This window comes from Rattus norvegicus, chromosome 3, assembly GCF_021556685.1.
Source record: "Rattus norvegicus strain SHRSP/BbbUtx chromosome 3, alternate assembly SHRSP_T2T, whole genome shotgun sequence".
Lineage (NCBI taxonomy): Eukaryota > Metazoa > Chordata > Mammalia > Rodentia > Muridae > Rattus > Rattus norvegicus.
Window position 1 is genome coordinate 2,208,432 of NC_141536.1, and position 11,329 is coordinate 2,219,760.

The window sequence follows — 11,329 nt, forward strand, 5'->3', positions numbered from 1 at the left end:
GGGGGTGGCTACGGATGGTCAGTGTCCTTGAGGCTGATAGCTGGTTTGGCAAGTCCTATCTCTGGCTCTCCCTCAGGCACATCCCGCCCTGCACATCCGGACTCTGACAATGAGCAACCTTTATGAAACTCTAGTTCTGCACATTCGGGCTCTAACAATGAATAACCTTTATGAAACTCTAGTTCTACACTGTCTTGCCAGTCAACACCATATCTCCACTGGATCTGAGGAAGCTATATACTGCCTTAGGAGGGCAAAACATAGTAAAGAACTCCGGAGAGACTCTGGTCACCAGCCAGCAAGAACCAAACTGCCAAGAGACCTGTAAATGAGCTTCTGGAGTCTTGAGATGGCACCACAACCATGGTTGACTTTGGTTGCAGCCATGTGATAGACCCTTGAAGCAAGGGCCTCATTTAAGCCATAACACATTCTTAATTCATAATGACCCTGAGAATTACTAAATATGTGTTGTCTTAAGGCATTTCATATGAGAGGAGTTGCTGGACATCAATAGATAACCAAATCAGGAGAACACTGTGCTAAGGAAACTAAACTTGAAGAGTGTTTGGTTTTTTTGTTTGCTTGTTTGTTTTGTTTTGTTTTTTAAAGTGATTACTGTCATGTGATTGGTGTATGTCAAAGCTTATCTTTAAACCCAGTTTTGTCTTGTCTCTGGACTTCTACTTTCAACTGCAAATTGTACTGACTCAATGGCATTTTTACTTTGCAAATTAACTTAGGTTAGATACACCTCTGGCTATGCTATCAGCTGTCAAATGCCACCTCCTACATTTCATGATGCAGAATAACTGAAACACTAGTCCCTTTCCCTGTGGTGGGTAAATTTTTCCACCAGTCTACAAATGACCCTTTGTATCCCTCAAGGTATGAAGCAAGAGTCTTCAGAATGCTTTCCTGGACAACAACTTGATTTAGAAGGCTCTTGCTCAGCACATACCCCACGTTTACTGACCAAGGTGCAATGTCTTCCCATATCTCTCTTGTGATCTACTTAGAAACCTTCAGTATGTTTTGGGAGAAGAAATGTTGTCTTATTCTGAGCCTGTCAAATGCCTAGAAATTCAAGGATTATTTGTTGAGTGAGTGAAGCCCAACAAGCCAGCCTGGGACTAGGACCCAGTTTTGCTGGCCCAGAAAAGCAGTCTTTCTCACTGTCCACCCCACCTTTTCTACTAATGGGACCTAATTTGCAATCCTCTTTACCAGGCTGCTTAGCAACCCACCCACTACTGTACTCCAGTTTTCATCAGTCTCCCATTCATTTGGCAATATTCCTACAAGCTTACCCAGGTGGGTAAGCTATGATGGCTTTCATGACCTGGTCCTCGACCTTACCGGCCCATGATCACAATTAGGTTTGGAAACTGAAGCATATGTACAAGGCTCTAACATACCATGTAGTCACCAGCAAAACAGGCAAACTGACTTTGAAAGTAAAGATAGTACTGGATTTGATTCTTACATAATCTGAGGATCAAGAAGTGAATCCGGCAGAGAGATGGCTGAAGTGAATGGTCTTGTGTCCCTGATTTACAGCTGTGCTTAAACAGACATTCTTTGGAGCATTTACATTTATTTTTAAATGACTCCATGGCATCAAAAGAGAGGCTTCTCCTTTAAAATGTCACTTTATGTCTTGGGGAAAAGACAATTTCTGTCATAGCTGTTCCACTAATCAGAGGGAAGAGCTGCTTCTCTGGTACCTATAGCTCCGTTTGCAAGGATAGAATTTCTGTGAGCTGCCCAGCTGGCTGAAGAGGCAGAGGCCCCTTTCAAGCTCAGATTATAAGGGACTACAGAAGTGCTTAGTCCTCTTGGGCTGGGTCCTTATGGTGACTGACACCATTTGAGAACTGAGATTATTTTATCCCCCTCAAGATAGGGACTGAACCAGACACCATGCTTCCAATTGATCTCACGTATGTGACTCTCCACACATTCCTGTTATGAATACTGTGACCTCAAGAATGATGATACTTCCTGTTATTTTGCTTAGGAAAATGAAAGCACATCTGTTCCTCTGAGTGCAGATAGATGCAAGTTCTCAAGAGCACGTTCCTTGTATGGGGAGGGGGGGGGAGCATGCTCAATGGTTAGTCAGATGAGCATGCTCAATGTTTAGTCAGATGAGCATGCTCAATGGTTAGTCAGAGGAGCATGCTCCATGGTCAGTCAGACGAGCATGCTCAATGGTTAGTGAGATGAGCATGCTCAATGTTTAGTCAGATGAGCATGCTCCAAGGATAGGCCAGAAGTATATGCTCCATGGACTGTCAGACAAGCATGTGCCATGCAAAGTCAGGGGAGCACACTCTCTGTGTAGCCCAGCTCTTGTAGTACTCAGGGACTCTTCGCATAACTTTGCTATCCAACTGTATTCCAAGGTTGGTGTGATGGCCTGTGAAAAAATAGAATAGGGCAAATTAGCACGTCTTCTCAGACTGAGGCTCACATGGAATTATGTTGGGCCTAAGAAATACCACGCGCAAGATAGTATTTGATGTAAGATGTACTGTGTATAATGACTGTGAGTCTTGCAGTCTTGTCATCTGTGTTACTGACCATGTAGGTTTCCTATAATTTTAAATACAGAGATGGTATGGGGGGGGCAATTCAGATTCTTTCCCAACAGCATTCCTCTTCTTTTCTTTGGACTCAAAAGCTTCATACTGTTCAGATTCTAAGTGCAGCAAAGCTAGGAATGGTGGCCCCCATTTTTACAGACAACTAAAATTGGTCCAGCAGTCATGATTACAGTTGCTACCTCTTCCATTGCAGAACACATCCCTTGGATGTCTGAAATGTGTGTTAGGGCTTTTCCTATGCACCCCTAGGACAGCATTGAGTTGTTAATTAGGTGCAGCTGAAGGGGCTGGAGACAGCTCAGCAGTTAAAAGAATTTGCTGCTCTCAGAGAGCCCCTGAGTTTGGTACTGGGCACCCACTTCATGCAACTCAGGACTGTCTCATACTCTAGGGAATGTGGAAACCAGAGACATGCAGACACACATACCTACACGTAGTTAAAAATCATAATAAAAGTAATCCCTAAAGGCATTAACAAAACAGAATGGAACAAGATGCTTTAATAAGACTTACTGAAAAAAACTTATGCATTATTTATTTCTGGAAGTTTGGGGGCTGCAGGGAGTTGACCATAAATAACTAAGGCAATAAAATACAAAGCCATGGATAAAGGGCGATGCCTGAATGCCTTTTCTCATTCCTACAAGTGTCTTCTGTGTCTTCAACCATTCCCTTCCCATTGGCCTTTCTCCTAATCCCTAACTATACCCCTGTCAAGCCATTAATGTTTTTCTCTACTTCCTACTGCATTGATTTTCTTCCTCTGCATTTTTAGAGCCTCTGCTAAGAAGGAATTTAAACTAGCCATGTGCCTTCCTTTACAATACAGGGAAATGGACTGTTCCATTTCCACCAATAGATGGCTCAGATCGAGACCAGCTATGAAATCATATGACAAAATTCTCTATCCAATTTCCAGCCTTTTACCTTTAGACATCTTTGGTATTTCTCGCCCTTCTGGAGTCTCTTTCTAGAAATTCTCTGCCCGGCTCTCCTCTCTGGTCATCTCCTTATATTCTTCCTTAAGGTCTTTGTTTTATGCCTCTGCTCTAAAAGCATGTCATTACTGAGGCCTGATTCTCTTTCTGCTCCATGCCATCCTGGAGTGTCCAGACTCTTCTAATGGCCCCTGCTCACAGCTAGAGTCTCAGACCCAGCCCTGAGCCTTTGGCTTTTGAACTTACATCCAGCCTTTTGCTGAGTTTCCTATGAGACTCCACATCAAGAACTAGAAGAATTTCTACATTCCACATTTCTTCTAAAGGCATGTATTGTTACCATTAGCCTCCTGCAGGTCCTCATTGTATCTCACCTGCTCCCTGTGGTAGAAGAAATGGTAGCTTAACTTATTCGTTGTTTATTCCCAGTTTCCCATGCCCAGACCTTTTATACAAGGAGAATTACTGCTTGCTTAGCTTTTCTTACAGCCAAAGGTGGCCATTGGAGGTGGTATGTACCTGACTTGCAGAAATCTACTGAGGCTGTTGGTCTCTGGAAGGGACTTTATGATGGATGATAAAGGAACTGTTGGCTTATATCCCATTCTTGTATCATTAAACACATTGCAAGGTCTTGTGCTCAACCAACCATCTTCTTATGGCAGAATGGCCTCTATGAGAGCAAAGCATGACAAAGCCAAACTGCAGAGAGCCCTGCCCTCCTGTCACCACCCCTTCACTGTGAGAGAAAACACACTGCTGCTGGCGTAAACTTTTCTTACATGTAGGAATTCCTATGCCTTATTAATACACTCTACACTTAACCCTGCACTGTCCATAAAATTTAAACAAATCTATGGTATATCTCTGTCTGACATGCTTGGGTGGAGCTTCCCCACCTTCCTGGAAAGCTAATGCTGTTCTGTATCTCCTCTGATATATACTGTTCTTTCCAGCCTTACATCCTCAGAATACTGAACTGTTTCTCTCCAGTACACCATCTGCAATAACAGCTGAATTCAGGTATATCTCAGCAGATGCTGCTCCTTGCCATTCCCACCTGCAGATGTTCCAAAGAACATGCTCTTTCTGCATGCCTAATACTTGGGCATGTGTTTCTCAGCCTTTCCTCTAAACTCTCCAGTACTCTAGTTAGGTCTGTCATTTCCAAAGGCTCCTGGGTTTGAACTGTAGTTTCATGTCATGGTACATCTTTGACCCACTCTGTCTGTCTCTGTCTCTCTGCTCTCTTATCTACCTTATGTAGTCACTTAAGAATGCTTGTTTCTCTGATCATAGGACAAGAGAAAGCTTTACAAATGTATTCCTGGCTGGATTTGCATAGTCATTGGAATGTGGTCAGCGATGCATAGTATCTCTTTATCTTATTTTTCACAGCACAGACCTGCTACACAGGGATGTTCAGTAAACCCTTGCTGACATGAATAGGAAAAAATACTACTAGAATGGCTTTCCTAACTCCCACACTTTCTCCTGTATAATCCACTCCCTGATTCTTTGCATTCTTGCTACATTCTTGATTGTTACTAGGAATACATGAGACTTGAGTTAAAAAACAAAGAAAAACAAGAAGCAAACCCACACACAAATTATACTTAAGTATATTCTATCAGTCTCTATGTCCTCCACACAGAAGTCTTCCCCTCCCCAGACTCTGTTTCTCTTAGGTTCTACTTTTCATTTCCTTTAAGACTTTCCCAGCTGCCCTAACACAGTGTTCTGTAAATAAATGCTGGTGTACTTGTGATGATGCAGAAAGAGCTCATGGCTGCCCAAATATAACATCAGTGTGAGCTGTCTCCACTGGGTAGTGAAAGCAGCCATGTTTCCAGTTGTCTTTGGCTTTCTTTGTGCTGTTTGCCTAGATATGCTCTGCTTTTCCCCAAATCAAATCACCTGTTATTGTTACATGTGATCTGCTGGCCGTCAGCATTTCCTTTAGAACTTGGTACTTGAGCCAGAATGATGTTCCTGAAGTCAATGATAGCAATAGCAAGCTTTAACTGAGCCATCTATAACGTACAGAGCTCGGTCTGGGCACTCTTTCCACTGTTTTGTTTATCCAGTAATCGTGCCTCATTTTCAGATACTGAAATGGAGTGTAGAGGGATTACCTGCCTTAACCAAGAACCCATTCAGCAAGAGTGAAAACCAAACTTCAAGCCCACGCTATCTGACCTCTGACCTCCCTCAAAACATGGGCAACAGCTGAACCCCTAATTCTGCCAGCCAGTTCTTGTGTTCCCAATTTTCATGAAGGTAGAATTATGTGTGCTCAAATGGACATACCTCATAAAATTAGAGGACTTTAAATATCTGAATTCTTTAGTCTGAAAAAATATGACACCATACCCTTTAAAAGCTTGCAGTCTAGATTTGTTGATGATGTTCTCATAATTTATTAAAAATTTATTACACAATAGACATTGCAATGGATTCACAATCTTCATCACATCGTATGAGATAAGAAAATTGAGATTTTGAAATTTTAAGTGGCTTGCTCGTGTTCCAACAGCTAACAGTGTAAGAGCCGTCCCCGAGTTGGGGAGCCTCTTGCTCTAGTCATGGATGGGGTGCCCCAGGAAGCATGAATAGCCAGTCGTGATGTAACAACAAGAGGCAATAATTTTTGTTATTATTAACGAGATCTCGGGCCAACACGTGTCTCACACACAGGAGACAGGGGAATCGACCATGAGCCTCTAAAGGTGGGGGTTTATATAGGGAAAGCCAGGGGAATTCGCGTGGTTACACATGATTGGCTGGTTCGAATGGTGCACAGTTACTTTTGGCTCGGAATTACATCAGCAAAGGGTACGTGCAATCTAGCATCTCAGCAATGCAGGGGGGTGACTCATCTTTAGGGAGTGAGGGAAGGGGAGGGGGCAGCTCCAGATGACCAGGAGGGGGCGGCTCCAGATGACCAGTGGCATGTCCGAACTTTGTAAAATTTAACTCTTCAACAGTAGCTAAATGAGAATCTGAATGGCCCGAAAAGCAACCTTGTCGGCACCAGCACCGACAAGGTACTGAGAATCGGGTGAAAGCCTGCAGGATGAAAGAAGCACACACACACAGGTTATTCGGTTCAAGCCAGAAGAGGAAGAGCTTCTGGTTTCTCTATTGACCAAACTATATTTCCAAAGAACACCACTTAGCAGGAATCTGCCAAGCACAGTGGGGAACCCTGGCTGAGACTTCGGTAACAAAGGACCGACTATGTGACCTGAATAAATTAGGAAAATAACCAGGAAGGCCAACCTAATTCTTTGACTCAGGTGAGAAGTACCTGGCCAGACTGTTCCCAGTAGGGGACAAAAAGCTTCCACGTGCAAAGGCAGAGCTCAGTAGGGGTCAAACCTTGCTGGAGATCCAAAGAGTCTTGTTCTGGCTGAAACATTCCGTGAATGCAAACTTCTTGTGCTGTAAATTACAGGGAGAGGCTTTTGATCCTACAATCTAAGACTAAGGCCAGACAGTGACAAAGCAACCAGGCCCAAATCCAATATGGCTCCCACACAACCTCACCCATAAATATAGCTATGCTTCATTAATCCAGCAGCAGGAACAGGGGTTGTAAGCCATCCAGAATTACTGCAAAGTTCTCACAATTCTTCTGAGAATGAGCATCACACATTATACCACAACATAAAATACTAAATGAAGAGTGGTTTCCACTGAGATGGTATCGTTTACTGGTAATAGAATGTCTTGTTACACACTACATGTCTCTTCCTACTGAAATGCTATTGTCATGATTATCCTGGGCAGTAGTGAGTTCTCACTTTCTCAGTGATGGAAAAGGGGGCTATATTCTAAGGCTGCTTTTCTTCTTTGTTTTGGTCATTGTGTTGGCTACTTTTAACTGTCATTTTTACACAATCTAGAATCACCTGGGAAGAGAGTCTTACTTAGGAATTGTTTCGATCATGTTGGACTATAGGCACGTTTTGGTGGTTGTGGTGGTGGTGGTGGTAGATATCTTGAATTTTTTTTTTAATCTCAGCACCCAACGACTATCTTACTCTTGGTACCAATTTTTGTTCTAGTCTTATTTGCCTTACTGTCATTACATATCCTGGCCAGAATCAATTTAGGGAACAAGGGATTATGGTGGCTAGAATGAGAATGGCTGCCAAAGGTTCATAAGTTTGAATACTTAGTAAGAAGTCCTAGCCCACTATGGGCAACACCATTCCCTAGGTTGGGCCTTGAACTATATATAGAAGTGAAAAAAGCTTCTAAGTAACTATCCGTGCAAATATGCTCTCTTTACTCTTGACTGTGAATATTCTTCAGCCATCTGCCTCAAATTCCTGCAATTCCTATGATTTTCCTGAAATAATGGACTGTTACCTGAAATTGTAAGTCAAATAAACTCTGTTTGTCACTATTCTATTGCTATGAGGAGATACCATGACTAAAGCAACTCTTGTAAAAGAAAACATTTAATTGGGGGCTTGCTTACAGTTTTAGAAAATCAGTACACGTTATCATGGCCCGAGGCAAATAAGAAAGTGCTGGGGCAGTAACTGAGAGCTATACATCCTAATATATCCCAGAATGATACACTGGACTTTGAAACCTCTAAACCCACTCCTCCAATAACATGCCTCCTCCAATAAGGCCATACCTCTTCCCAAAGGCCAGTTGAAATAATTCAACTCCCTGATGACTGAGTATTCAAACATATAAGCCTATTGGGGTTCATATACAAAAGAATGTAAATGACTAAACTAAGTACTACACCAAGGACTGTGGAGAACCAACTCACTCATTGGACATTCTGTGCATGTGATGGCTTGTACTGGGTAGGGTTTCTCCTAAAAGGAAGAAACACACAATGTAAAGCTATAAAACGATAGGATACAACAAACTGTGGCTTTCTTCTTTGTGAAACATTAACAGACTTTAAAAATTCAGTTTTTACAAAAATCACGAGCAACAGAATACTGAGGCAGCCACATGCCCCTCCCTCTATAAGAGGTCTGAAATGGCACTGTTGTTTTTTCCTGATCTTTGAGAAGAGACAATCAGACAATTTCAGTTGGGTTCTATTGAAAAGCCCTCATTGGGATCTAGAGGTGAGGTGGTCCATTCAGATATTTTGATGTTCAGAAGCCTACCTCCAAGAAGAAAACCGGACCAACCAACTTAGCCTCAACACAACCCTTTTCTTCTGGTCAACTTTAAATAGTGGGAGGGAAAAATAAAATAATAAAAGCCTAAAGCATAATAAGGTTATGAGGAGGTAAAGAGCTACTCTATCGATAAAAAACTCCACAAAGGTCCGCTGAGGTAATCCAAAGCTAGAAATGAAGCATATAGATTCACTGAATCCCAGACAGTTATATAACACAAGTGTCATGTATTTTACACACTGCAGGGCCCCTAAGAATTGCACCCCAAGCACCATCAACTGTGTCCTATGTATTGAGGACTTACACATTCTGTTTAAGTAGTTTCTGACTACATGTGTTCTCTACTGTGTGGTGATATTTTGGTACAATCCCTCTAGGACCTTGCCCATCCTCCAGGCTTGCCTTCTCTTGGGCATGCTTGAGGTTTAGGCACAGTCAAAACAATAGGTCATTTCTTTCCATTCCCCCTCTGTATTGTTAAGTCAGCAGAAGATAAAGCAACTCGAATTGCACTAAAGGTACCTTGGCTGAATTATACTCAATTTTGTTAGGCTTTCCATTTTAAATTTTCATCACATTTTTATGTGTATGTATGTATATACATGTATGGTGCAGAGGTCAGAGGCCAACTTGTGGGTGGTAGCTCCTTCTACCATATATGATCCAGGTATTGAATTCAAGTCATCAAGCTTTGTGGCAAAAGCCTTTTGCTGAGCCTTCATGCTGGTCTTAATTTTTATAATAGTTGTTCATGAGGAAAATGGACTTGACAAACAGATCTTATATTCAAGACTATTATTACTGTTGGTGAACTTTCCCATATTGATGTAAAAGGGTAAAGAAACCCTCCTAAACATTAATGATTGAATGAAGTGAGCATTCAACTAAATGGGTGGTTCCTCAGCTAGGCTTTGAGAAATTAGAAATCTACAGAAATAGCAAAGCCCAGGAGTTTAATGTAGGCCTTGTTCTGTCTGAGAACAGAACTTCGACTAGAAGTTGACCCTTCACATCACTGTGCTGAACATTGAGCATCCTATTTCCCCAGTCCATCCCTCTACTGTATTCTGCTGAAATCTGTGACACTGCTCTGTGTAAGGTGATGCCATTATGGTGCAAGGCGAGTCCAGGATAAGGCATACCCTATCATTGGATGAGAAGGAAGGGTAGTTGGGGAAAAGACTAGGAAGGAGGGAGGAGAAAGAGAGGTGAGGAAAATCAAGATGGGGACAACAGAGCAGAATGATCCAGGTCCAGGTGGATAGTTTTCCAAAGCATTATTTAAAATTGGCTCATGAGAAAGGAACAGATTTGAAGAGATAACAGTACTTGTTTGGTTCACATGGTATAAAAGAAACCAGTATGTTTACTTCCCTTTGACTCATGACCCCAGTCCTCACTCTTTTTGTGAGCTACATCTTAAAAGGACAAAGTTTTGCATTTTGCCTTATATTCATAAGTGTATGTTCATCCAAATTACTGGCAGTATTTCATTATTTTTGCCTAAGAAAATGTTGTCTGATTCCTGGCAGCTGTAGTGACTGGTGTTTGCAGGATGCTGGGATTCGGACTGCAGGCCTCATGATCGCACAGCAAGTTCTTTCAACCTGGGAAGTATCTGTCTAATCACCAGACTATAGTTTATAAGGAGGCGAATATAGATTTAAACATGGACACTAAAGGAGGAGTAACACACATGAAAGCATGACAGGCATGAGAGAAGGGGAGGCAGATGTGGGGAGTTGAGCTGTGTAAAGCAAAGACAGAGTGAGCTGGGGCTAAGAACAGATAATTAGAAAAGCTTTTAAGTAATTAATTAATTAACTCATGAATGTATTCTGTGTCCTTATGTCTATATATGTTAGTGTGTGTATATGGAGACCAGAGGACAAATGAGTTGGGAGGTCGTCCTCCTACCCCATGGGGATCCTCATGGGTGATGACAAGTTCCTTTACCCCATTTTAAAAGTGACAATTTTTATTTGTGTGTGTGTATGTTTGTGTGTTTGTGTGTGTGTGTGTGTGTGTGTGTGTGTGTGTGTGTGTATGGCAGGATTTGTATGTGTGAATGTTGTAGAAATTGTTTAATCCTGACACAGGGTTTCTCCCCTGCCTCTGTCCACTTAGTTCCCAGATAAAAGACACCCACAAGGTTTATATTTACATTAATCAGCAAAGGAGCTGGGCAGATATGGATCCTTTTGCTGTTATGTCTGTTTCACAGCCAATAATCCCACTATAAAGTTAAATTTCCTATGTCTGGGCTTCTCTTAACTCCAATTAGCCAACCTACCTGACCCATGGAGGCTTCCTCCTCCCTTCACATTCTTTTCCCCTCATGGTTCTTCTCTGATGCCAGATGTCCTGGAATGCTAAACCCTGTCTTTGTGTCTTCTGCCCAACTGTTGACTTTTGGCATCTTTATTCACTTATCAGAAATAATTTGGGGAAAAGATCACATCTCATCACTTGGGTCTACTTATGGACTCTTGTCTCTGGGAGAATCAGGCCTTGGGGGTCTGCAGTTAGCATTACAATGCAGAGCAACAGACCAAACCTCAAAACAAGGAGGTCAGGGGCATCTGGTAAGAGTCAGGTTTCAGTGTATGTCCCAGGTAGT